The sequence below is a fragment of the Opisthocomus hoazin genome, chromosome 23 (assembly GCF_030867145.1).
Source record: "Opisthocomus hoazin isolate bOpiHoa1 chromosome 23, bOpiHoa1.hap1, whole genome shotgun sequence".
NCBI lineage: Eukaryota > Metazoa > Chordata > Aves > Opisthocomiformes > Opisthocomidae > Opisthocomus > Opisthocomus hoazin.
Genome location: NC_134436.1, coordinates 10,625,246 through 10,651,302, shown reverse-complemented (window position 1 = coordinate 10,651,302; position 26,057 = coordinate 10,625,246). Strand labels below are relative to the sequence as shown.

The 26,057-nt window shown below is 43.5% G+C and overlaps 1 long non-coding RNA gene across 2 annotated transcripts in view; it reads right to left on the bottom strand.

Moving 5' to 3' along the window:
• Positions 1 to 26,057, bottom strand: part of LOC142364019 (uncharacterized) — a 303,513-nt gene that overhangs the window by 39,531 nt on the left and 237,925 nt on the right. For both annotated transcript variants that reach the window (XR_012766092.1, XR_012766091.1), the window contains one exon: positions 10,934 to 11,125. This is a non-coding gene — a long non-coding RNA (uncharacterized LOC142364019). The remainder of the gene's footprint in view (positions 1 to 10,933; positions 11,126 to 26,057) is intronic.

Genomic DNA, 26,057 nt, shown 5'->3' with positions numbered 1-26,057 from the left:
TCTGCCTCTGAGCATGCCAACGTGCACATGTACAGTTAAATCACAGAATCACAGAAGAGTTGGGGTTGGAAACGACCTTTAAAGGTCATCTAGTCCACCCCCCCTGCAGTAAGCAGGGTCATCTTCAACTAGATTTTTCAGTCACGTGAGCTAGACGTTTGGAGGGTTATAAAATACAAATAGAGTTGTTCTATGGCTTAAAGATCAATGCTACATTACCTGGAAAACAGCCTTAAAAGTAAGCGCTATTAAATTTCCAGAACGTGTTAGAAGTCTCCAGATCTTTCTTCAGGACAGTACATTAATCCTTTTCAAGAGTAAATGCTAAGCATTGATTTCCAATATTAAAAGCAGATGACCTGAATTCACTGTATGGTTAAAACCACATGATGTGCATATTTTAACCTTTTATTCTAGTCTACTTCCATGCATGCTGTTCTCAAGTAAGAACCGCACAGTACTGAAATCATTTGCAAAGCTTGCTAACGAACAAATGACTTCTAAATTTCAAAATATATGCCAGAAGAAAATTAAGCCAACCTAGTCAGACCCAAAATGGTGCTGCAAATGAATATAAATAACCTCAACAGATTCATCAAGATATGGCAGACTGGCATTTTGATGTAAAAAACAGCATTAGTAAGTACAAGCACATACAGAAAGCTTTATTGCTGGAAATTGAACTGAAGGCTGATCAGATTAGCTGAAATATGTGAGGTGAAGATAGAGGAACAACTATGGATTTGCTTCTCAGTTTTCAGCTCAGTGAGCTATATTTTACATAGGACGCTGCATAGGGTATAGACTCCGTACTCTAAACCCCTTGGTTAAGTTACATATTAAAATTGAACAGACAGCCTCAGAATTTCAACATGGGAAATGCATCTGAGTTTTATATGTTTGAACAGAATGACAGATGGATCTGCCCCTGGTGGTATAAATTAAGAGAAGAATGAACTGGGAAAGGAAAAAGTGTCTGGTGCTAGAAAATTCAAGGAATCAGAAATTAACTAGGAGGTCCTGGGAGATGAACTGACTTCACCAATACCCTTCTGTCATTCATATACTTCATACATGAACATGTGATTATTTCATCCACACATACACTGGTGTGGAACCAGGAAAAAAACCAAAAACAAACCCAAATCTAAAACAATATCACAAAGGGGTTTAAAACACAAAAAAGAAAAACTTCACTGGTTACTATATGCCATCTGATTATGCATGCAATACAGTGCTATTTCTTATTTTGGTTATTTCTGGTTAACGTAACCAATCTCTTTCCCTTATTCTCCTCCTCATTCTTCGTCTTCTCTTCTTTTTTGGTCTGCTTGATATCAGACTCTGGACTAAACAACACTAAATTACTCTCTCGTATATGTTAACACAAAGCAAAACCAGAAAGCTGATAAATAAATTTGTATACGCATCAAAACCCATGGGACAGAGAGGATGAATGAAAATCCACTCTGCAACCAGAGACATTTTTGAGGTAAACAGATTTTTATATTCATATTTAGATTTTTAACATCATAATTTTTCTATCACAAGAAAACATTTATTCTGGCTGATAAATTTCTCCAGGATAAGCAACATATGATTATGGACACCAAATAGTTTACAGTCATCTCTAACTTTACCAATTACTCCTGCCTGATTGTTTAGAAGTATTGGAGAATCTGGCAGTTATATCTCTTCAACTAGTTTATTACAGGACTAACAAAACCCCCGTTGAGTATGAAACTGCTCAGAGTGACTGGGCTTCGCTTGCCTTCCCAGCTGGTGACACGAAATACCGTGTGTTTCTACCTTCTACCTGGTGAAGCAGGTGAACGTCCGGCAGCACTGGCCGCGTGTGACGGCTCCGGCAGGGCCCCTCGCGGGGTGGCCGTGCCCCAGCCGCGCGTGCCCTCGCCACCCCTCGGGACAGCACGCCTCCGTCTGCTAGCACCCTGGCAAACAGAAACACGGCGAGACAGCACCCACCCCGACTCCCAGAGCGCTCCAGTAGCTCAGCCTCGGGTTTCCCTTTTGGCATAGCGCTTGGCCAGGCTAGCTCTTCCTCCACCTCACAAATACTGCTGTCAGTCCCCAAAGTCTCTGGTTAATCTAATGCAGGAGTCCAGCTAAATCTGCCCTGTCTTATTGTCGAGATAATTAGTTCTATGAAGAGACAAGTCTATGAGATTAGTCTAGAATTATCTGTCAGTGTAGACCTTCCAAACGCCGTACAGAAAAATAGTGGGTGAATTAAATGGCACACTGATAGCAGCTGACAAGAAGAATTGTTAATGAATGGTTTGCTGTTAACATTTCTTTGGGTTCCTAATATCTTTGTCTTGCTGTTTCAGTGTTTTGCTTGATCCTGCCTGTCACGTATTGTCATTCCCATAAACTGTAAGGGAGCTTATAATTTAGTTTTATGTTCTTTGGAAATACACTTCAGTGTTAAAGCTAGATTACATTACCCTTCCCCAACAGCTAGAACCACATCCCATTCCTGCGTGAGAAGGGGATCCGCTCTCTGACTGCATGATTTGAAATTATCAGCAAACTCCCTAAATTTTTACAACAACAGATTTGAGAATGTTTTCTCCAGTGAATTAGCATACGCTGGTTTCAGAGGTAAGGCACATAACGGTTACAAACGCATAAATCAACAGCAGAAGGAAAAGGGTTGGGTTCTTCTGCTTGCAAGGATCTACTTCCACATAGCATGCAGGTCTAGAGGCAGGACACTGCCATGTCTCGATGTGAATCACGTAGGCGTTCACCACTCTCAGTAACACAGCATCCTTATCAAGGGGTTATCTTTCAGCTGCTAATGACCACGCACACTCAGTACACTGCACCAAGCCCCCGGCTGTAACGAACCCCGTAACGACGCTCATAACAAACCGAGAGCTGTTCACCGGTACACAACTTCATTACAAATTAACATATGATATTTGACCTAAAATAAAAGCTGATGTGGGAATGCTCTTGAATGGCGTGTCAGGGGTTTTGGTTAACTTAGACAAGAAAACAGAAAATTCTGAGGTGGGTGGGTGGGTGAGCTCATTTGACAAAAAGAAGTCACCACAGCATATATACACAGTCTGTATTTTTATGTTATTTTATCACCACACAGTGCAGGCAGTTCCTCTGAGGATTCACACTCGTGGTTGTGAGACCCTTCCTTTGTTTCCCCTACCGTTTCTATTACTCATTTTTCAAGTTGCATCTGATTTTAGGGCAAGATGCCTTAGCTGTAGCTCCTTCTTGTATTTGCCTGGTAAGTTTTACACTTATTTCTGGTGCTGTAGATATAAAATAATAACGAATAACAATGAAAGCCAAGAGAAGACATAACAGCTTAAGCGATCAAGGCCTTCCAGCGAACAGAAGTGGCCTCAGAGCAGGACCTGGAGGACCAACAGCAACCGACCGACCACATAGTGTTGAGTACGATATGGCACGTACAGGGGTGCAGACTGTGTCTTGGAAGCATCCAATGAAACCAAGAGAAAGCGCAGGCAGGACTTGTTCATTCAGAACCAAAATATCTAGTTAAATTTCTAGATGTTCAACTCAAAAACACAAAAATGGAAAAAGTCATATATTTATTTCATATGCTGCTTTTTTTCTTAGCGTGAACCCAGGAAGATTCCAGTAGTTATCACTTCTGTTAACAAAAAATTCTATTCGACCTTGCACAAACAGATCTTTGTTTTTTAAGGTGTTTTCTATATCGAACACTTCCAGCAATCGCTAGCAATCACTGGTGAACCTTCTCTCCAGTACCTTTCTTTGTAGCTGCTAACAAGCCTACGCTCAGATCCCCGATTTCCCCTGGTGACCACGGCCGTGCAGGTCGGCGTATCCGGCTCGGAGGAGCTCCGCGCAGCGGGGCCGGCAGAGAGGACACCCCTCCTAGGCAGGAGTCTCGCGGGGGCCAGCAGCGCCTGCCACCAACGCCGCCCCAAGGGCACCGTCTCTGGGACAGCGACACTCGATTCTGGGCCATTACAGGGCCATATTATTGTTTTATATTCTTTGCTCTTCCACTGAGGATTTTTTAATCGGCTGAAAATAAAAGCCAACTTGCTCCTTTGGGGAACTTTAAAATTTAAAAGGAAATGCATCTTGTCAAAATGTTCAAACAAAGGTAGAAAAAGCATACCCAAATAAACGGAGAAAAACTGGAGAGAAACAATGCAAACTCGTCTGGTTTACAGTTTTAAAGGCAGAAGGCAACTAATGGAAATCTTGTTAAAACCACAGTGCTCGAGGCCACCTGATACAGGAGGTCTGCTAGAGAAGAAACCACCACCTCCCTTTAACACTAGTGACTACATGCAACCACGGCATTTTGTTTTTCAAAACACTCTCTCTGCTCCCAGAGAGCGAGATTCTAGATGCAAATTGTCACCCTGTAGCGTCCAGCGCTATGATTACAAATAACTCTGCAAACCCTGTATAAAAATATAATCAAACAATAGGCGCTCCAAAGCAATTCCAAAGCGCAGGGGTGATGCGGTGACCGTTTCCGTTCACACCACGGAGTGAATCACCCGAGCTGCCAAGTGCAATGGGTTTCTCAAGAAGAGATTGCTAAAAACTGAGCACCAGCATAATGGTAAATGTGAAAGACTTACGTCTGTTTTTCCTCATGCTGACCCCTGCAATATGTCACCAGGCTGCAAAACCACAGACTGCTAGAACACGAGTAAAATATTCCTGCTGGCCAAATGGGAAGAGTTATTTCACTTGGCTGCAGCGGTGTCTAACAGACATTGCAAGTGTTCTTCGCTAGAATTATTGGAGAAATAGACGATCAGCAGTGGAGGTGCTGGCTAGAAAACGTTACCTCTCTGCCAGAGAACCTTGGAGGGATTTTGTGAAAAATACAGTCATTCCGCCACATTTGAGAGGAAAGGAGGAAAACCCACTACATCTTTCTAATCTGTAAATGTTCAGCTGTGCACTATATACGTGAGAGTCAGCCCATCACTGAGGGCGTGAAAGGCAGCTACGGAACCAGGCAGGGGGAAGCTCTTCTTCGCGGGGTCAGCGGGAGGCCCTGCGAGGAGTAACTGTGAAACTGCGGCAAGACCGATGCTGCTGAACTTTCAGCTACAATTCCTGCCAGCCAGCAGGAGCCGAACAGCCCGTCTGGGTCCTGCCCGCTTCCCAGCTCCGTTTCACCTCGTCCTTTGTCCTCCACTCTCTGCCCCTGTCACTGCCTCTGGCTGACCCTTTGGCAGTGGACTTTCCCCGGGCTCTGAACAGTGTAGGGCAGACATCAACACAGCAGAACAAACTCTTCACTTTCACCACTGTTCTTTGTAGAGACATGGCTCTGAACCGTGCTGGGAGGCACTGCTGTTTCCACTGACCACGCCAGCAACTCAAAGTTTTTATTCTTCATAGCTCCTAGGCGCACACTATCGTCCATTTTACCGGCTGATGCAGTTTAGCACATTCTGCCTTGGTGCCCGCGAAGGCTGGCTATGGATGACCACAAGAGTGTGAGTTTACCTCAGTTTGAGCAAGCTCTGGATTAGCAAAGGTTACGGATAAAAAGTTTGGGGAATTGCTAGAAGTTCACCCTGGATTGGGAGGATGCAATGCTGGGACAGGCTATAAGGGTATTTTTCGATTCAGCAGCTCTTCCAGCCCACGTGAAGAGCTTCCTCCATCTCCCACCAGCAGCAGTTCATTCCTTCAGAGCTTTATAACCCAGAGCTGTAAGCAGCCAACGCTCCCCGCAGCCGCCAGACGCCAGCTGCGCACCGACTGTGGCTGCTGTTGGCTTTCTGAAGGGTGGCACAGTTCACTGCATTTTATCTGTCCTTCATGAATGCTACCTTCTCTTTTCTCCAAAACAACTTGAGGCAAAACAGCGGGTACGGAGTTGGACAACAGCTGTGTCAACATGGAAATGGTTTTCATATGGGTCTGGAATGTACACAGCACACAACTCAAAACCACTGCAATGGTTACTGGAACCACAACTTCACTAACTCGCCGTCCCTTTCTTTAAAAAAAAAAAAAAAAACATTACTCCTAGAATTATCTACTAATGAATTTTTAATATTTCCTCTTCCCCTTACAACTGGATCATTTAACAACATTTTATAACTACTCACAAATTATTTAAGGATTGAAAAGTCCTTCATGAATGCTTAGATGAACTAAATCTGAAATACTTAAAAACCAAGTAAATTTGGAATTGTTCTAGAGCCTCAAAGGTATTAGCAAAGGATTATTTAGGCTTTTTACTTAAAAAAACCCACAGAACAGCTCATTAGTTGGTGCCTTCATAGGCTTTTTTGAATGAATGACCAAAAAATACTCTGTAGTTGCAACTAGTTGGTTCACAGAGCCGACACCCTGGAAGAGCAGGCCGTCTCCTGCTTTCATGCTGATATCATAATTGATTTGTTGTTGTTCCCTCTGAAAAGTCCCCAACTTTCTAATAATTAGTCTTTTGCTTGTTCTTGGTCTAATAATTTGTCTTTTTCTTGTTCCTTAGGACATTATGACTAATTCATTGCTTGAGTATTTTTAATGGTCTTAAAGACCACTTCTGAAACTCTATACTACTAGTGCAAGAAAAATTTAAATATAATTTTAGCAGCATAAATTGGAGACAGTAACAATGACAGTGAGAAAATAGACCGAGGAGCAAAAAAGTATATAGTTAATGTTTGCTCTAACACATCTGCAATGGTTGTTTTATTAAGAGATCTGCTCTAACACATCTGCAATGGTTGTTTTATTAAGAGATCTGCACTCTCGGTAAGGGGAGGCAATACACGATGGAAGTGGTTCTTGGGACCGAAAGGGAACTTTACGCATTTGAAAAGCAGCTGCACTAGGGAAGCACGGTGGTATTTTCACATAGAACATTTAGGATTTTATTGAGGGAAAAAAAAATGTGTTTGGGTTCTCTTCCTGTCAAATGATCTGTCTTCAATTTCAGACTTCTGCTTTCTAAAAGTCTCCAAATTACAGCAAAATTCTATTAGCAATTTATAACATGTCACTCCTTTTATCGCTTGTTTTCTTACATTTAACAGCAGATGGTAGTCAGATACTGTGCGCATAGCAATAGCTAATGGATAGGACATTAGGCAAACCAGATCGTTTTTTTCTCCCCAACTCTGCTGCTGGTTTACCATGTAACTCTGTTTTTCTGCTTTTATAATGCAAATAAAAACAATTATGCCACCTAAGAAAACTACCTAAAAGGAAGACACACAAGAAAAGTCAACCTTTCAGAGCCAGACTTCTCTGTATTATTCCTTTGCTTTTTTCCCTCTTTCTCCTTCTTCTGCTGACCGCACAAGGGAAAGCAAAGGCTGCTTCTCTGAGATCCCCCAAAGGCTGCTCAAGATTTAAACCAGCATCCAGATCTTTTCAGAACCAAAACTAAGTCCCCAAACACTCCAGATGCACCCATTTCTCTTTCTATGCACAACCATTTATATACAGCTCATGCAGTTTTCTCTCTTTAAAGCAATTCCTTTTTCCTACAAAGCACTTTCAGAAGTACTCATCTGTACGAACCACGGCACTGTAGGACTCGGGGAGAGAGACTTGCACCTCCAGGATTCCTGCTCACAGACTTCTCTGGAGACTGAGTCCACCCACACAACAGATACAGCTCCAAAGAACTTCAATATGTGAAATCATAGTTTTAAAGATTTGCTGCCACTTCTCAACTCCATATTTTAACATAAAGCTTCTCTTTTCCCCTTTGGCTGGTATTAATAGCATTGTGTGGATAAATTCTCCGTTGACGGCTGACAGACCAGGCATTACAAATTTTCCTCCCTCTGAAAAGCATTTCTTACCCACTTCCCTAAGCCAACAAGGCTTATGCCGTCACAGTGCCGCCGTGTGTCTCTGTGAGATGGCCCCGTACGATCCTGCCAGCTGTTTTCATCCGAGTTTACTACAGCAATGTAAGCCCTAAAGCTAGTAACTTCCTCCTGATTTATTAAAACAGGTAGCCAGGTGGAGGAGAGGAAATGCTAGAATTCTCTTTTCAAAGGCTGAAACGCACGAACGCTCCTTCCCAAGCACAAAAGGATCTGCGCTGAAAACAGACATTAGGAGTGCCTGATACAGGGAGAAGTTTCAATAGAAGCTTTAATTTTGTTAGCCAGCAGAGAATGTGACTGCCAGACACAAAGACTGGGTCACAAAGGCATTGAAAACCAGGTTTCATTTCACAGAACAACTTGTTTTTGAAAAAAGAATGTGAAAAATAAAAGATTTTCCTTAAATGAAGTTGAAACACAGTGTTAGTGCTTCCCCAAGGAAGTGTGTCATTCAATCAACCTGTGCTGTACAACACACTGAAGCAGAGCAGGGCTTGCATCACTCTGGTGACTCGAGAATAGCATAAATTCATTGCTTCAGGAAAAACTCAGTTTAGGATGTAAACAAGGAGGAAACAAAGCAACACAGCCACACAGAAAAGTGAAGATGAAGAAGCCACCAGGAACTGATACCAATACAGTTCTGACACATCACAGGCATTAAAACCAGTGGTAGGTCAGCTGTCCCTGAAATTAAAAAGAAACAGAGGAATATCAAATACCTCCAGGATCTCCTGGAGATGTTTTTGCATTTGCGACATTTCCATCCTATGTTTTCAGTGAGTAATTGCTAAACATTTTCACATCCTTCAGTGAAAGGGACAGGCTGCAAGTTTCCATTTCTTAAGCAATATGCAACACATCTCCACAAAGTTTTGGCAAATTCTTCAGTTTTAAACGCATCCTCTTAGGGCAAGCAGACAGACTGAAGATGACCATCCTACAAAAGAGAGCAGCCTCAGCCCCGCTCTCTCCTTTCCGACAACGTCAGCGCTGGAGCAACACGTCGCTCTTAGCATGTCAGGCTGTGCTTTTTGTTAAGCGCCTTCTGAAGCGTCTTACTGAGAAAGAAAGGGTTTAGAAACGAATGCCAAAGCCTGAGAGGCCAGAGAGCAGCACACAGAGCATCTTTGACTGTTTGTGTCAGAAAGGAACACAGGATTAGGTAGAGCAATGCGTCGAATTGCTTATTGTGCAAGAATGGGCAAAACAGAAAATCACTGGAATAGCTGAGGCACCTGACTTTGTACTATTCTGTAATGAGAGACAGAGTAGCAATCTTATGGTAACCATAGACTCATAGAATGGTTTGGCTTGGAAGGGACCTTACAGATCACCCAGTTCCACCCTCCCTGCCATGGGCAGGGACCCCTTCCACCAGCCCAGGGTGCTCCCAGCCCTGTCCAACCTGGCCTTGAACCCTGCCAGTGAACCCCTGCACCAAGCTTCTCTGGCCAGCTTGGGCCAGGGCCTCATCGCCCTCAGAGTGAAGAATTTCTTCCTTATACCTAACCTAAATCTCTGCTCTTTCAGTCTAAAGCCATCACCCCTTGTCCTATCACTTCAGGCCCCTGTCACAAGCCCCTCTGCAGCTCCCTCACAGCCCCTCCAGGCACTGGCAGCTGCTCTAAGGTCTCCCGGGAGCCTCCTCTTCTCCAGGCTGACCAGCCCCAGCTCTCCCAGCCTCTCCTCACAGCAGAGCTGTGCCAGCCCTCGGATCATTGCTGTGGCCCAATCTACTTTTTAAAAAAAAAAAAATCATTCCCATAATGTTCTTATTGATCCATTCTCCTATTGATAGTGACAAGGACTCCAGCATGGCACTGGCCTTCCCATGTCAAAGAGCACAGTTTCAGTGTGCATTTTTGACCTTTGTGGCCTTTGTCATCTATCTGAAAATTCATCCAAGTCCAATTAACTTGTATAGTTTCCTGCTGACTACGACTTTGGCTTCAGGACATGTGCTAAGTGTTGGGTTACTGCAGCACGTGGTACCCATGCGCATTCGCTCATCTGCATGATTTCTTGCATCACGCAAGGCAGAAGAGGTAAGCGACTGAGATGAAGAGACTGATCATTTCTCACTTCTTTTGATTTCTCCTTTTCTGTAGGAAGTTTGTGAACAGGAAGCTCTTAAGGTGAGCTTATAAGAAGGAGAATCACAGGAAGAAAGAGAGAAGAAATGAAAAGCTCTGTCCTGTTGTTATGTCTGACCTAGCACACTGGGATGCCACCTGAGTGAGAAGAACTGGAAAACCAGTGAGAAGAACAGGAAAAGCGCTGCAGAGAAGCATTTTCTACAAATAAGCACTGTGATACCTCTATAAGACTGAGGACAGTTTCTGCAGTCATCTGAGCACTTGGCTAAGGTTCATGTTTACATAATACATTATTTAGAAATAGGCAGAAAAAATGTAAGTATCTAGATTGAGGTAGAAATTGCCTTTTCATAGTACTGAAGCCCACAGTATCTTCTAGTATATTTTATCCTGAAATTTCAAACATACTTACAACTGACTATTATTCTTCGTTTCTATCAGTTGCATAATTTCCTTGACTTCAAAAGGGTTACTTGAGTAAGAAGTGAGAAGTATGGGATGAACCATTTGACAGGTTTTACTGGTGTTGACACTATACTTTTAAATCAACAGGTTTTATTTTTCTGGTTATGCTCTAAAGGGATATATAAGCAATAATGCTGTAAAAAATCTAAAGACATACTGTAAATAAAACAATAAAATTTTCTTCTCTACGACCTTTTTGAAGAACAAACCTTGAAACATTTTCCAGGAAAAATGTGACAGAGGAAAATTAGGTCTTTGAACAATGTTGGTTTTTCAGATGGATTAAGGTAACACAACAACTTTTAGCAAATCTAAGATTTCACAAGAATTCCCGGAGTCAAACCACCACCTGAAGTTCCCACAGCACGTATAAAGTGTGAGCGCACCACCCACCAGCACCGCCATGCGTGTCTGGGAGCTGCCCCACGTTTTACTTGTTGGAACGCTGATATTGTCAAGACTGGGCTGACAACAAAACCCGAGCTGTGCGGCGATTACCTGTGCTGTGCGACGAGGAGCATCCTGCCCTTGGGAGCCCGTGGGACGCGGGGCGCAGGGGACAGCTGAGCGCCAGCCGGCGGTTGAAACACAGATGCTCTGCTGTTGATGCTGACACGCGTCTGGATGAGATGAGCCTGGAGTCCAGGGAGCTGGAGACACCTTGTCAGGTATAATGGCAGGAGAACAACTCTACAGAGTAGGAGAAATATCGAGAGAGGGCTTACTTTGGAAAGAAAAAAGGTGTTTCGTCATCGAGAAGTATTGCAGCAAAAAGACAGAGAAGACAGATGTAGACTTCATGCCTCAAGAAGGGTGTTCTTCATCTAGACCCCAAGCTTGCCTGTAGGGAAGCTGGATGCTGTTTATATGCAGAAACCTCTGTTTTTACACAAATGACAGTCTGCAACGCGACCCCATTTTCCCTTCTTCTCCACAGATGATGATAAAATGAGAATGACAGAAATACGAGGAAAGGTTTGTGTGCGAAGAAGCTTGAGCTGATCTAACGAAAACCCTACAAGACTGACATAAGCAATAAATCTGCTTTAGAGCAGCACAAACAACAACACAGTCAGTGCAACAACTGCACCGAATTATTAGGCTTCTTCGGGCAGCATATAAAAAAGAAACACTGACTTCTGTTAGTGGCATGGAATACGGGCAAGGGAACTATTCTGATGACTACGAAGCGAGTGCGCTTGTAGCACCTATAAAAGAAGGAGCTTTTAATTGCATCTAGGCAGCAGCTGAATCCAAGTCTCAGAGACGTTACTGGAAATATGCTGGATGACCAGTGAAATCCAGTAGTGACCCATTTATCTAGCCAGTCGGGCCTTCACGGAAGCCGTTCCGCAGGACAGAAGGCGGTGCAGTATTTTCCTACCAAACCTGAACAAACAGGAACTTCAATACTCGTGAACAAGTCTGGATTTTTGTCATCTGTTTTACGGCTGTGACTCTTACAGTCTTTTCTGCACGTCTTTGCTGATGTTTACAACCCTGCACACCGGTCCCAATTCCCACACCCCGCCACTTTTTTGGCTGCTCTGGCCAAATTTCTTCAAATTCTCCTTGCAACAGGAGGATTCCTGGGTTTAAAAGGCTTTTAATGACTAAAGAAGCTGCTTCGCTCATTGACTCCACGAGGGTCACATTGCCCAGCAAGAACTGCACGCATTGAAAAAGGGGGTGCAAAATGAAAAGAGGGAGAGAGTGAGAATGTGAAATTTGGAATTGCTGCACATTGTTTTTTCAACTGAAAAGCAAAAAAATATGTGTGGGAGAGACCCCTTGAGAGTTTGCATGCTTTTCTTTTTCTGAAATGATTCTCATTCTCCTTCCTTTTTTGTGTGGACTACACTGCCCTCTATATCAATAAGCTTATTCTTTTTGCTTTAACACGGTAAGATTATAGTACGCTTTAGAAGATGCAGCAAGAAAATATTTTCATAATATGTGCCACCACTTACCTAAGAAGGATCTTGCCAGATATTTATTGATTCTCACTTCATTTTTACGCTCACTATTCTGTCCTGCTGCCTTTTATTGAAAACGTCTTACGTCCCTTTTCTGTATCCATACCCATCTGTTTTCCCTGTCCCGTTATATGAGAATATGTGTGTGCATCGGTTAAACTTGTAAATGGTTTCTGTGCTTATGCCTGAAGGCTTTCTCAGATGTTGCTCACATCTACAATATTGAAAGCAGTTTGCAAAGAAGGGTAACAGCACAGGCAGAGGTGTGCATTGCAATGGGAATGCAGCAAGCAGAGAGACACCTGTACACAGACCAGAGACAAAACCAAGAAATGAAACCTTATCTCTTTTCAAAACCCAGCTACAGAGGCTTCTCTGCTGCCGGGAGGCTCCCCGGTGCGTGCCCCGGGCACGCTGTGGGGTGTCCCCGCTCCCCGGCAGCGCAGCTCCTGCCCCGGGTACCAGCAAACTCCCGCGGCGGAACCACAACCGAGACGGCGCTTTGGGTAGAGCTGGGGGAGAGCGTCGGAGGAGGAGAGGGGATTTTCTGGGTGTGCGAGCAATCTGCCACTTAACCCCCCCACAAAAAAAAAAGACTAAAATAACACAGTGACTAAACCAGAAGATGAAAACACTGTCAGAAGTGTTTTCTTGGATTCTCCACCCTGCCCCGTGCCTAACTCCGTCCACAGGAGTGGTGTTAGTGTCCTCTCACCAGCTACTCTGCAGCACTACGCCCTGCACTTGAAAGGTCACTCATTTGCCTAGGTCGCAAGGAGTGTGGAATCTCTCTGTTTATTACAATATGGCAGCCTAGAAAAGAAACACGTTCACACATTCTGTTCAGAACCTTCAAATTATACAAGATAGAAGGGTATTTGTTGATTTTTTAGAAAGAGAACGGTAAATCCTTATTCCATAAAAAAATATTTAGCAGATTGACAAATAATGCTTGAAAAATATTTCTCAATAGTAATTACTCCTCTCTCATTCCTTTACATAACGTCATAAATCAGCAATAAATGAGTGATATGACCTTCAAGTGAATGGCAAGTTCTCAGTTGCCAGGAAATAGCGCACTTTTCTTACACACCAAGATATATCACTGCTTCTGTTAGCATTAGTCTCAATATATCCTGAACAATTTACTATCTATACTAAAAGATGCTATCATTCTTGCTTATATTAATACTAATAAGCCACTTCTTCAAAGCAAATACGGACTTTGCTAACTGTTAACTGATAGCAAAGTGCACTGGATTGGTTACACGGCAATAAACTTCCAAGGTTCAAATTTAAACTCTGGACCATCAGAGGTTCACAGCCTACAGTCTGGAAATCCGGATCACTTAGCTTAATGCTATTTTCTCTCTCGTGTTCTAAACCATGCACGATTTCTGCAGTTGGTTGGTGCTGAATATGAAGATGTAAGGTTCACTGCAGTTGGGATGACACAGCTCCAAGGAGGTCCCATCAACAGCTGAAGAAACCGTGAGCATGCTCGCTTTTCTTACTTGGAAGAGTCGGGGACAGTCGATGCACAAAGCCGCGGGCTGTGTGGTTCGATACGCCAGTTGTCCAGGACCTAACATGCCATTTTCCCAACTGTCTTGGCCAGCTGCTACAATTGCTGCTTGGGAAGTAACCTCCGAACACACAGGTATGCTTGAAAGGGAGCAATGCCAAGCCATTTGCTATTCCCATTATTCAAATACTCTTTCTCCCAAGTACATTATCTTTCATTAGAGAAATCGTCCCCTTCGCATTCACAGGGTCAGTGCATCTGTCTCACTCTGTTTCTGGCTCACTGAGAAAAAAACATCTCGGTGCCTTGCCAAATAAAGCAAAAAAAAAAAAAAAAGGAAAAACATTAGGCAAAAGGATTAATGAAACCAGGAAAATAAATCCCTGTCGGCATTAGAAGTAGAAGGATGTTCACTTTTATAAGCGTTCACTGTGTTTTCTGGCATAGGGTATGAGGTTTGAAACGGAAAGAGTGGCTTCTTCTGAAAGTGAACATTATTCATGTAATTATTTTTTTTTTAAAGACTGAGAGCCCAGAAAGCACAGACACAACATGGGGGTGTAATACTGCATCGTACAAACTGTCAGCTTTTAATTTATGCCGAATTTTACTTTGTCCAGTGGATCCACCTGCAGGCCAGGTCCAATCTGTGCAGACGTACACCAGCACCGAGGCTTTCTGCCGTGACACTAAAGCAGAACCGACCTCAAATCCTGCCTCGCAGACAGATTTCCTAAACAGCGTGAGAAAAATCACTGAACCACTCAATTGCAAATGCCAAAAAGTGGGTAATAATATGTGCTTTTTCACAGATTGAGACTGGAAACTCTCCACAGCAGGGTCTTCTCGCAAGCCCGTGTTTGTATGGTGTTGAATGCAACGCCTGCCCTGACTCAGGGAAAGCCTCTGGGCTGATACGTAAGTAGGAGTAGCAACACTTGGAATTCTCCTTTTTCTCTGCTTGGAAATTATCTTTATGGAACTACAGATGAGGAAATCAGGAACAGGTATTGACTGCAGTTGTCATGTCTTGCTGCTCACGGAATCTGCAGCGTTAGCTCCAGAAACCAGTGAATATTTTGCAGACCAGACCAAAGGACATCATGGGGTCACGCTTTAATGCCTGACTCTAATTTGCAGTGGGAAAAATTTCCTTCTACCCATTTTGCAGCACCCCATTATTTGCACTGAAGTGTCCTTTGCCTTCATGTGAGATGAAGCTCGATGTTCCAAGAGCTTCGTGCATTCGGTTGCTATTTCGGTGACTTCAATACACAAATGCGAGAAGGAAAACAGTGGTCATCAGGTCACAGCCTGGTAAAATCTGCCTGAGATTTCATTTGCTGTCACTAAAAAAACTGTTTGCCTAAAGCTGACGCTGTCTCTGGCAGGTGGTGAGGGCCCTCTCCCTTCCGATACGGGCGGCCGAGGCTTATCCAGGAAAGGCCAGGAGGAGTCTTCTCACAGCGACGCGGCCATTGCCAGGTCCCCGAATAGGGACGTGCTTTTACCCTTCTTACCCCATGCTAAACATAAAATTTGAGGAGGGGTCTTTTCAGTTTCCAATTTCTTTAAAGCAAACCTAAGCTGCAGGCTTTTAAACTTCCTTCACGTTTCTGTACCATCTCCGTAACTCCTGTGTTATGTTTTCCCTCATTTTTCACATAAGGGGAAAATACCAATCTTCCCCTTGCCTCTTCCCCTCAAGGAACAGGATCCACTCACTCATTAATTGGATAAATAAATGAATTTCCTGTGCCGAGAAATTAGTCTTGCAAACATAGTATAGACACTTCTGTACAATCGCAAGGCTGCAAAACCAACCAACTAGACAAATATCATTTTGCATCATCAGATATTAAGTTAATGAAAATTTTGACAAACAGCCATTTGATGGTATGAGATTAACTGCCATGTGTGTTTTTACTAGATATTTTTCCTTTGTAATTAAAAACGAGTTTATATGTCAAGAAAATTACATGAAGAAATGAAGTGGAATTAAATTAACTTTATATTACAGTTGAAAATGCAAATTATACTCTTTCGCTATAAATTATAGTCTTTTTCCAGGACCACCCTTGGTAATTCAGAAACAAAATTAAGTTAGAATTTTACAGGGAATTCTAATAGACTAATTATTAGCATTATTTATTAAGACAGTAGCTGTAGTGCTAGACAAAAATTGAGTCTCTTCTGTGCTTCAGAAAATCTTGCTTATATTCTGTACGTGTGCTCAGAGCAAGAGGATTTTAGAAACATCCCAAAGAACCGGGCACAGAACTGCACAGACAATGTTAATGAGAACAGCATTCTATTAATGGCAACTGCGCTTAAACTAGAGTTGGTTTTCCCCTTTTCTCAAAAGTTGCTACTTTTGCAAGAAACTACGCGGAGTTACACACTGAATAAAAAGATAAATTCACAGTGTAAAATTCCAGCAGAGAAAAAGCCGAGGTCCTAACTGTCAGTAGGCAACCACCCACCAGGCAGGTCTGCAAAGCGAGGGGCTCAGGGCCGCTAAGGGAGAGCGAGGAAACGCGCTTCTGTGCGGTCTCGTTTCAGGCATGTCCCCACGGGAGGTCGTGGCCTTCTAAAACATTTTCTAATACTCGTTCTGCAACATACACAGAATCACAGAATCACAGAATAGTAGGGGTTGGAAGGGACCTCTGTGGGTCATCTAGTCCAATCCCCCTGCCGAAGCAGGGTCACCTACAGCAGGCTGCACAGGACCTTCTCCAGGCGGGTCTTGAATATCTCCAGAGAAGGAGACTCCACAACCTCCCTGGGCAGGCTGTTCCAGTGCTCCGGCACCCTCCGAGGGAAGAAGTTCTTCCTCATGTTCAGACGGAGCTTCCTCTGCTTCAGTTTGTGCCCATTGCCCCTTGTCCTGTCACTGGGCACCACTGAAAAGAGCTTGGCCCCATCCTCCTGACCCCCACCCTTCAGATATTTATAAGCATTTATTAGGTCCCCTCGCAGCCTTCTCTTCCTCAGGCTGAACAAGCCCAGCTCCCTCAGCCTCTCCTCGTAGGGGAGATGTTCCAGTCCCCTGAGGAACACTGCTTTAGACCAATTCGGCCCGTCTGTATCGAATAAACTTCTTCATACCTGGTACAGCACTCCGTTACCAGCACTGCCTGGGCAAAGCGCTGCCAGCTCTGCATCACCTTGCAGCTTCAGCACAAAGCCGCTCGCCCAACACCGCCTCACGCACCCACGTTGCACCCCCCGCAAGCTCTGCTCCTACCCGCTCGCAGCCGCGGCCCTGCTCGCCGAACCACCGACAAACTGTGCCACGGCGAACTGAGCTTTTATCCTGCTTCATTTAATTCCGGGGTGATCTCTTCTGAAGGCGACGCTTCTCACCCGGTGGTGAAGCAGACCTTCTGCAGAGCGCAACTCCCGTACTGAAGCCCAAACCGGACGCGTCAGCGAGCACTGGGCTTGCTCAGAATACCACGTTTAAAGCACGTGGCATGACGTTACTTTTACTCTAGCAAACGGTGTTATAATAATTGCCATTTTTATATGAAGTAACCCATTAGCCACACACAGATTAAAGCCCTCTGAAGCCTTCTGCAGGAAAAGGATTTGTTTTGGTGATGGTATTTTTTCCAAACCGGACTACTACTGCGGTCCTGTACCTGCCACACAGCTTTCCTTCTGGTTTGCTCCACTCCCGTCTCCAGGTGAGGAACACGTGTGTCAGTCAGCTCTATCCATCTTTTTGAGGGTAGCAGATTAGATTTATTGGGCCCACGACATTACTACCAGTCAACAAGAGGAAAGAAAACCAATTCTTTCTCACTGTGATGTATCAGGAATACACGCACGCTTCAGCCAGGTGCAAAATCCAAGCACCATGTGTTGTTCTGGACAGGAACCTGTTCCTCAGCAGCATGGGATAAAGCTGCCCCGTGCCTTTATCTTCCTTTGGCAATCACCAGGTCTCAGCCCCTACGCAGACCCCCGCACCTTTCCAGTGCGTGAAAACGGTTCTAGCAGGAAGGCTGTGTCTGGAAAATCACTACAGCGGCGTGGTTCTTGGCATGGCAAAGCACGTCAGCGATCACCTGGAGGCAGACGGAGACGCGGGAAGGTGGGTACACGCAGGCGAGGCATCGTCTGCTTGGGTGGCAGGGTGGGAGAGCACCTTCCCACGCCTGAGGTGAAGCAGCGTGGCGCAGAACATGGGTGAGGTTTGCAGAGTAAGCCTAAACTGATAGCATCATCCTGGAAACCAGCATCCTGGTTTGCCAACTCCAGGGTTGCTCCAAACTTCTAACACCAGAGAGGAGAGGGGAGAACCCTGTGTGTGAGGAAAGGAGACTGCTACCACACCATGAGGAGTCCGGACCACCGCTGTTCAAACCCCCAGCACAAAACACTCCAAGTTACAGAGCCTGCTCGTGAGGAAGGTGTTGCAGGTCTCTTTTTCCATACAGACAAGCACCACAGCAGCATTTTCTCAGAACTAAAATTTCACTCAAAAAGACAACTTCCATTGAAAAAACATGCAAAAAGACTCCAGCGAGGTCTCACCACCACAGCTGGATGCTACCTTTGGTCTGAAGTTGAGGTCTCGAGGCCTTGAGAGGAGCCCAAGCCGATGAAATCAAGCGACGCGGCACCAGCACCGGCACAGAGCCGAGGTCGGCGGTGACCCCGGGCCCTGCCCCGCCGGCGCGGGCAGGCACAGCACCGCACCGGGGCGGGGAACACCGCCACCGACCCGGGCACGGCAGCCCCGCCAGCCGGCCCGGAGCTCCCGCTGTCCCCGGTGACACGGCAAACCAGAGGGAATTACAGCGACAGGGAGGGCAGGTACAGCACGAAGACCACCACCTGAACTGACCGCGATTAGCGAACGGAGAGGACTTCGTACGGAAACGACCGAGGGGGAGTCCACACGCACCACCGGGCCGCTGTCCTGACAAAGCGACGTTGTCTCTGTCGGTGTGAGCGCAGAACAGGCTGCCAGGGACTTGCTGCAGCAAACAGAGGCTTTCGTACCCTGAAGGGGAAGAAATTGGACTTTCCTCTCACCGACTGCCGTCACGCAGCGATGAAGTCAATGTGACTATTTTTACAGAAAGCGGCCTGACGTAACCCAAAACGTGCAGCCTGTGCCTCTGCCCGTTCCCAGCACGCAGTCCCCGCACAGGTGGGATCGTTCCCCCGACGCCAGCGCCCTGGAAGCAGGCGCCAGGACACGGACAGGTGACTGCGCTTCATTTCTGGTACTCTCACTAGCTCCTGAATTACCGTCACAGCCTGCTCAGCGAAATTAAATAGGTGACGTGACTGAGTTTCATGACAGGTCACTGCAGAATTTATTCCCCAGACATTCAGCATCTGCTGGTGGAGGCACCTCTCCTTCTCTTCTCCACGTCCATTGCTGTGAAGGGTTGGCGTCCTGAGACATTGCAATGATGCTACGTGAGTTTGAAAAGTTAAATTAAATGTTACAGCACATTACATCGGTTGAAATGACATGTCCTGCTTAAGTCTTAAAAAGGGACTTCTTTTGTAAGGTATGGCTCTGCTGAGAAGTTCCTTCATCAAACTGGTGTCAGGTTCTAGATGACACTGCGATGACTGGCCTGCGTGGCATGTGCGCGAGTTACAGACAGCTGCTTTTCCCCCCGGTTCCCTTCACTTTAATACACCTTTAATTTAATTGCTGACCTGGAAAAACCACAGAAAGGAGGAGAGCACCGGTAAATGACTACTTTTGTTCTCGCTGATGTGGTTTTATACTTTGGGGGTTTTTAATAAGGTTGGTAATTTAATACTTCTGGTTTTTATACAGTTGGGTTTTTCCATGGTTGGTTTTTTAATAGTTCGATTTGTGTACAGTTGGGTTTTATATATCTTTTTGATACTTTTTATATGGTTGGGGTTCTATGCATTGGGGTTTTCATATGGTTTGGTTTTACACTTTGGATCTTTTTCTACATTTGGTATTTTATACTCTGTTTTTGTATATGTTTTTTTCATATTTTTTATATGGTTTGTTCTTTCTACAGTGGGGTTGAGTATTGTTGGGCTTTTATACTTTTTTACGTGGTTTATTTTTAAGCTTTTTTTATTATACTGTTCTTTTTTCTACACTAACTATTCAGATGGTTTTAATTTGGTGGGGTCTTTTATACAGCTGGGCTTTTTCAAAGTTCTGGTTTCTACACTGGCTTTGATTACCGTTGGTATTTTGGTATGGTTGGTTTTAATACGGTCGGGTTTTTTAACATTTTCTTTATTATACTTTGGCTCTTAAATATGGTTGGGCTTTTGTACCTCAGTTATTTAATACAGTTAGGTTTTATGCTGTTTAGTTTTATACAGTTGCTTTTTCATATGGTAGGCTTTTAGGACAGCTTTTCAGATTTTTTTTTAATGATTCTTTTTTCCTACTCTTGTTTTTTCTACTTTTTTATATGCTTGTGTTGTCAAATGGTTGGTTTCTACGCGGCTGGTTTTGAGGCAGTTGGTTACCTTAGGTGCATGGGGTTTTCAGACAGTTGGTATTTAAGGCTTGGTTTTTTCACAGTTTTGTTGTTAACACAGTTGGTTTTTAACGTGGTTGGTTTAACACGGTTGGGTTTTACACACTTGGTTCTCATGCAATCGGGTTTTTATTACAGCGCTGTATATGGTTGGCTTTCTCTGCAGCTGGGTTTTAGTGTCTGGCTTTAGTGCAGCTGTGTTTGAAGGGGTGGTTGCGATGGGGTTTGTTTAGATGGGGGTGGTTGCTTCTATGGTTGGGGGTTTTTTTTATACTTCTTTTTTATTTTACACCCTTGTATTTTCTCTACTATTCTTTTTAATAGGGTTGGGTTTTTATCTGGTGGTTTTTTTACACTTTGGTTGTTTAATATGGCTAGTATTTATACAGGTTTAGGGTTTTTTTTTTTTAATATGACTGGGTTTTAACGTAGTTGGTTGTTTTTATACAGTTTGTTGTTGATTTGGTTGGGTTTTGATGCAGTTAGTTTTTCATATAGTTGGATGCCCTGACTTTGGCTGGGACAGAGTTAATTTTCCTCCCAGTGGCTGCTCTGGTTTGGATTTAGTAGGAGAAGAATGTTGATAACAGACCGATATTTTCAGTTGTTGCTATGAAATCAAGGGCTTCTTTCCAGTCTCCCGTGTTCCGCTGATGAACGGCTCCTGCTCAGAAAGGCGCAGGCTCCTCTCATCTTGAAAGCACGTTTTGACCCACCTAACACAGATGGGTATTGTACGAGCAAAGCAGGCAGCTTAAACCTAGTCAGTGTTTCAGCCTTCAAGGCTTCATGCGAAACTTGCTGAGATTACTCTGACCTTTCCATCTCATCTTGTTCTCATATTCTTCAAGCTCACAAGCATACTCCAATTCTCTTGTCAAAATCACAGAGTGCCTTCTAAGGAAAAGTTGGGATAATATAAGGATGAATTCATTTGGAATCAAAGAGGAATGTTACATTTGCAGAAGAGCTTATTAAATAATCTAAATGGAAAAAAAAAAATCATTCATTCTGCTCATGGGAAGTGAGAAGAGCAATGATTTTTAAAATGTAGATTTTTGATTACCGAATTAAATGACCTAGAACAGAAAACTGTCATGCTTAAAGAACAGGAAACTTTGTTTTAAAATACAATCCTCATTTGAAATTGTTATTTGCACATCTGAGACCCACTGTAAGCTGTTGCTATACACCTAATTAATGAGCCATATATATTTGAACATCTGTATTTCACTCTTCATTTATTTTCTTGCTCACCCACTTGGAGAAAAAATACTCAAAAACATTTAAATGAATATCCAGCTAGTAGATAAAATAGCGGTTATCTGGTAAAGGATCACTTATTATATGTAAGGTTTGCAGCTGAATGACCTTCTGACAACACCTACTTTTTGGCTTCTACGCCATCAGCTGACAGATACAATACGTGGTATATTCTAGGGTACGTAAAAGCCAGTTTGACGACCCTGGAGTGGAACGGTGTTGGCTTTGTTCAAACGCTACACTAGGAGATGCTCCGGATAAACTGATAAACTAAATATTGGTCATAGCTGGCTGCTGCAAACTATGCATTGAGGGAAACAACCTATCATTCATTGCCTTCCATGTTAAATAGAAGACACCTCCTGCCACGCTGTTGTCTTTACCATTCCAGTCCACAGACTCTTTAGGAAAGAGATGTGGATTTTAACTATAACGCACATAGCAGCTTTCGGGTTGGTCTTTTTTTTCCATTTTCCCCTTTGAGCGTAATTGCTGCATCCTTTTTGCATAGTTACTGAGTGCAGACAACAGCTTGCAGTCCTGGTGGACGCAGATTCTGACGCTGGCAACAGAACAGCCGCATTGCCATCCTCAGCAGCAGCCTCTTGCTGACCTGCCTCCTTGACATTTAACGTGCTATAAACAAGGGATAAATGTTTGGCAAATATCTCCCAAAAGTATCAGAAATGTTTACAGATAATGAAATAAAATTAGCCATCATGATAGTATCAAATAGAAGAAAATCAAAGTGGTTTTACTGATATTAAACAGAACTGTAATACTTGTAGTGCCCCCCCCAATGCATTAAGAGACAGGAAATTTAACAAACAAAATGAGTCACATCTTACCAGCACTTAATCCTGAACTCTATGTTTAGCAGTGTGTATGGCAGTCTGACTGTCAGAAACTCCATGCTGTACATGAATGTACTGAAGGCCCATTGAAGCAAACACCAAAACACGCGATTTCAGTTTGACTTGGTTAAATGTTCGTACTCACTGAGTTCAGTAGGCACATGCATATTTTATATGTTTCAATGGAAGCCTGACATCTCTCATTTAATTCTTTCTAAGCCTACAGTAATGAAATGAGTCTACTGCCAGAACTTCTCAGTCACTGAGTGACTGAATTACAATGCCATAAAAGTTGGGAAAACATCTACCAAGAGAATTTACTCGGCTGTCCGACAGCCGACAGGAAACGAACACGCTAATCCAACGGCTCCCTGCAAGGAGCAGGCCAAGGGAGATCATCTCTTCTTGTGGCACTGGAAAATGAGGTGTTACCAAGGGTTAGAGAGGGCTGGGTGCTCGGGGCACCACCGCCACCCACCTCGCCTCACCGTCTCTCCGGATGTCGGCTGCCCGCTCCAGCTGCCTGCTGCAGGCAGTGCAGGCACGTCAGCTTGGAGGAGCCCCTTCCCATCATTTTCAAAGGACTCCACCCATTTTAAAATATTTACTCATGCAAATTTATATTGAAAGTTTTGATTTGCTTAATGGATAGACACAAGTTAAAGAAGAATCATGTAATCTTCAACCCAGAAGACGACTGCAAAGAAAGACTTGGTACAAAGTATAATGTTACATTCCTCTTCCAGCCATGTTACTTGTAAATGTTTTTGTTCAATAAAGGCCAGTCAAAAAAATGAAAAATAATCGTATTTTTTTAAAAAAATCTCACTATTCAGGCTTTCCTAAGCATTTAGTCAAGAGACACTACGGCTTTCACCAAAACACAAACATCAAGAAACTAAGATTAGGGTCACGATTTAACAGCCTGAGCTAAACAGACTTCATCCCTCTCAGTTACGCCTGCACTGCAGTGGCATGTTGAAATCCGCGCAAGGTATCATTGTGGCGACACTTCTGCCAATATTAACTAGTTTGAAAATAATTTTAAAACATTATCCCATTCTAGTCCCCGTATGGGGTAATTCAGCTACCTGTCTGAAATGTTTACGCGCTTTGAGTCAGGAGGCCGAAGCCGGAGACGCAGCGACGCGACAGTCCCACCGCTGCAGGTCTGCTGAGCCGAGCACCTCTGGGGTGTGCGAAAGCAGAAAGGTTTGACACTGATGGGAGAACGTCTGACTTCATGAAAACGAGTGTTTCACAGGAACGTATTAAATCTGGTGGCATTTTTACAGTAAGAAAGCCACAAGAATTCTGTTATGGTTGAAATGTTTTGTTTCAGCTTTACAATTTTGATTACAAATTGCAAGAGCAGTTATATTGCAAGAGCTGCAACAATAAAATTCAAGACAATCATACAATAACCATTCCTCTGACGGCCATATTCGTATTTTGTTTTTCGGGTTTGCTTTCGTTCTCATTTAATGTGAAGCGAACGGTTGCTCTCTGTCACCCATCAAGTGAAAAGAGAGAGTACGATGCAGAGAGTCGGAGTTCTGACCAGGTCAAGGAGGAGTAAGTTTTTTTACACACCGACAACCTGTTCTCTCCCTGTCTGTGCAGTTTGGTTCCTTTACAGCCAGTTTATGCGTTATTAGGTAGTAGAGAAGCAGTTCAGCCAGAAATTTACTGTGACGCACCAACTGCTGAAATTCTTAACTAATGTATTCAAATAAACTTGCACAAAACCTTCAGACATACAGACATGTATGGAGGAGCTATATTTCTTATTTTAAGTCACTTGATCTATTTGGGTCCAAACTTCTGTCCAACTCCTAACCAGTTGCTAAGGAAATGTTTTCACTCAAAATAGGCATTTTGTCTAACTTATTTACCTAATACTTGGAAGCTTATTTTAAAGCCTTTTTTTTCCTTAATTTCTGTTTCCAAGATAATGTTTTTGCTGGAATGTATTTTATTTTAATTAACAAATAACACTAATATGCAGAAAAGCTACTACTAGTGAGTACTAATATCTCATATACGAAAAAATGAAAGAATAAGTTGTTTTGAAAAATTCTGTGTCGACAGGTATTTTATAAATCATCAAGGTATACTGCCACCAGCGAATGACAAGTCTGTTTTCTTAAGATACCTCTATATCTCTTTCTTAACAAGTTAAGGAAAATATAGTTTGAGAATAATATAACCATCTGCAAAAACAGTAGCTGATTTGTATGAAAATACACAAATGTACACAGAAAATTACTCAGCTCTTTCTCTGCTGTATCTGAATTCACGAACTTACAGTAACTTACAGCAACCAAATTCTCCGTGGAAAGGCTTACAACGTGATATTTTAAAGAATATTTTAAAGAATTACTATATATAGCCATTCATGATCAAAATGATAGCCTAATTCTGGGAAAAGAAGTCATTACTCTTATAATTAAACTGTCAGTCACCACAGTGGCTAACACCGTTGCTAGAGGCAACGTAGCAGGACTGTAGAGGTGCTCCACCAGTTCCCCGCCCCCATCCAGATTTTCCCTGTTGACCTTCAGGGAAGGATTTGGCAGTCATTAACCCACCGCACGAAACAGCCCGTCCCATCAGACCTGCTGATGAGACACCAGATGAACTGCGCTTCGGAAAAAGGCGGCACTGAATTTTCAGTCTCCAACCCAGCACAAGAACACCAATTTCTGGGTTCTCCTTGGACTTTATAATCGTCTGGGGACTTCTGGCAGACAAAGTGACGGAAGAAAAACCAATTCGCAGCAATAGGACACAACCTAAAGCTTTGTCACACAGAAACAGACCTGAACTCTGATCATAGGCTGCTGGTTTGCTTGTGTCCAGCAGCTGTAGGACGTGCCTCGGAAAAGGGACCTTTCCCTTTGTTAGGATCCTTGGTTCGGATTGCCTTTTGGCCACCTCTTTAGGTTTTCCTCTTGTTACGGCGCATTTCCCTGTGGCCTGCACTGAAGGCTGGAGACTGGTGTTGGCAGAGCATAGGTCCAGTATTATAAGATAACTTTAACACCATTTGAGACATGAAAATGTTTCCATTTTTTTTCTTTACTTTCTTTCTGTTTCTAAAAATAAGTGACAGCTCACACTGTGCGTAGGCTCCTGCTCATGAGAGTCCAAGCTGCTAACAGATTGCTAATCTGGTAACCGGTCTATTAAGAGATCTTGAGGAGACAATTTCCTCTTGCTTTTCAACTACAATTCAGGAAACTTATTTCCCTGTATTCAATCATTAATAGCATAAATTACTGCCACGGTACCCAAAAAGATAATGTTCATTAGATCAGTTCCACACATTCAAAAAGCACTCGATCTGCCTCCTCACAAGCCCTGCCAAGAACCAGAAGGTGCTGTGTCACGATACGGGGACAACATCTTAGAGTCGGGAAGTCTTCTATGGTGGACAAGAACAAAACACACCAACTTACAGTCAAAAGAAGTAAACACGAGCTAGGAAGCTGA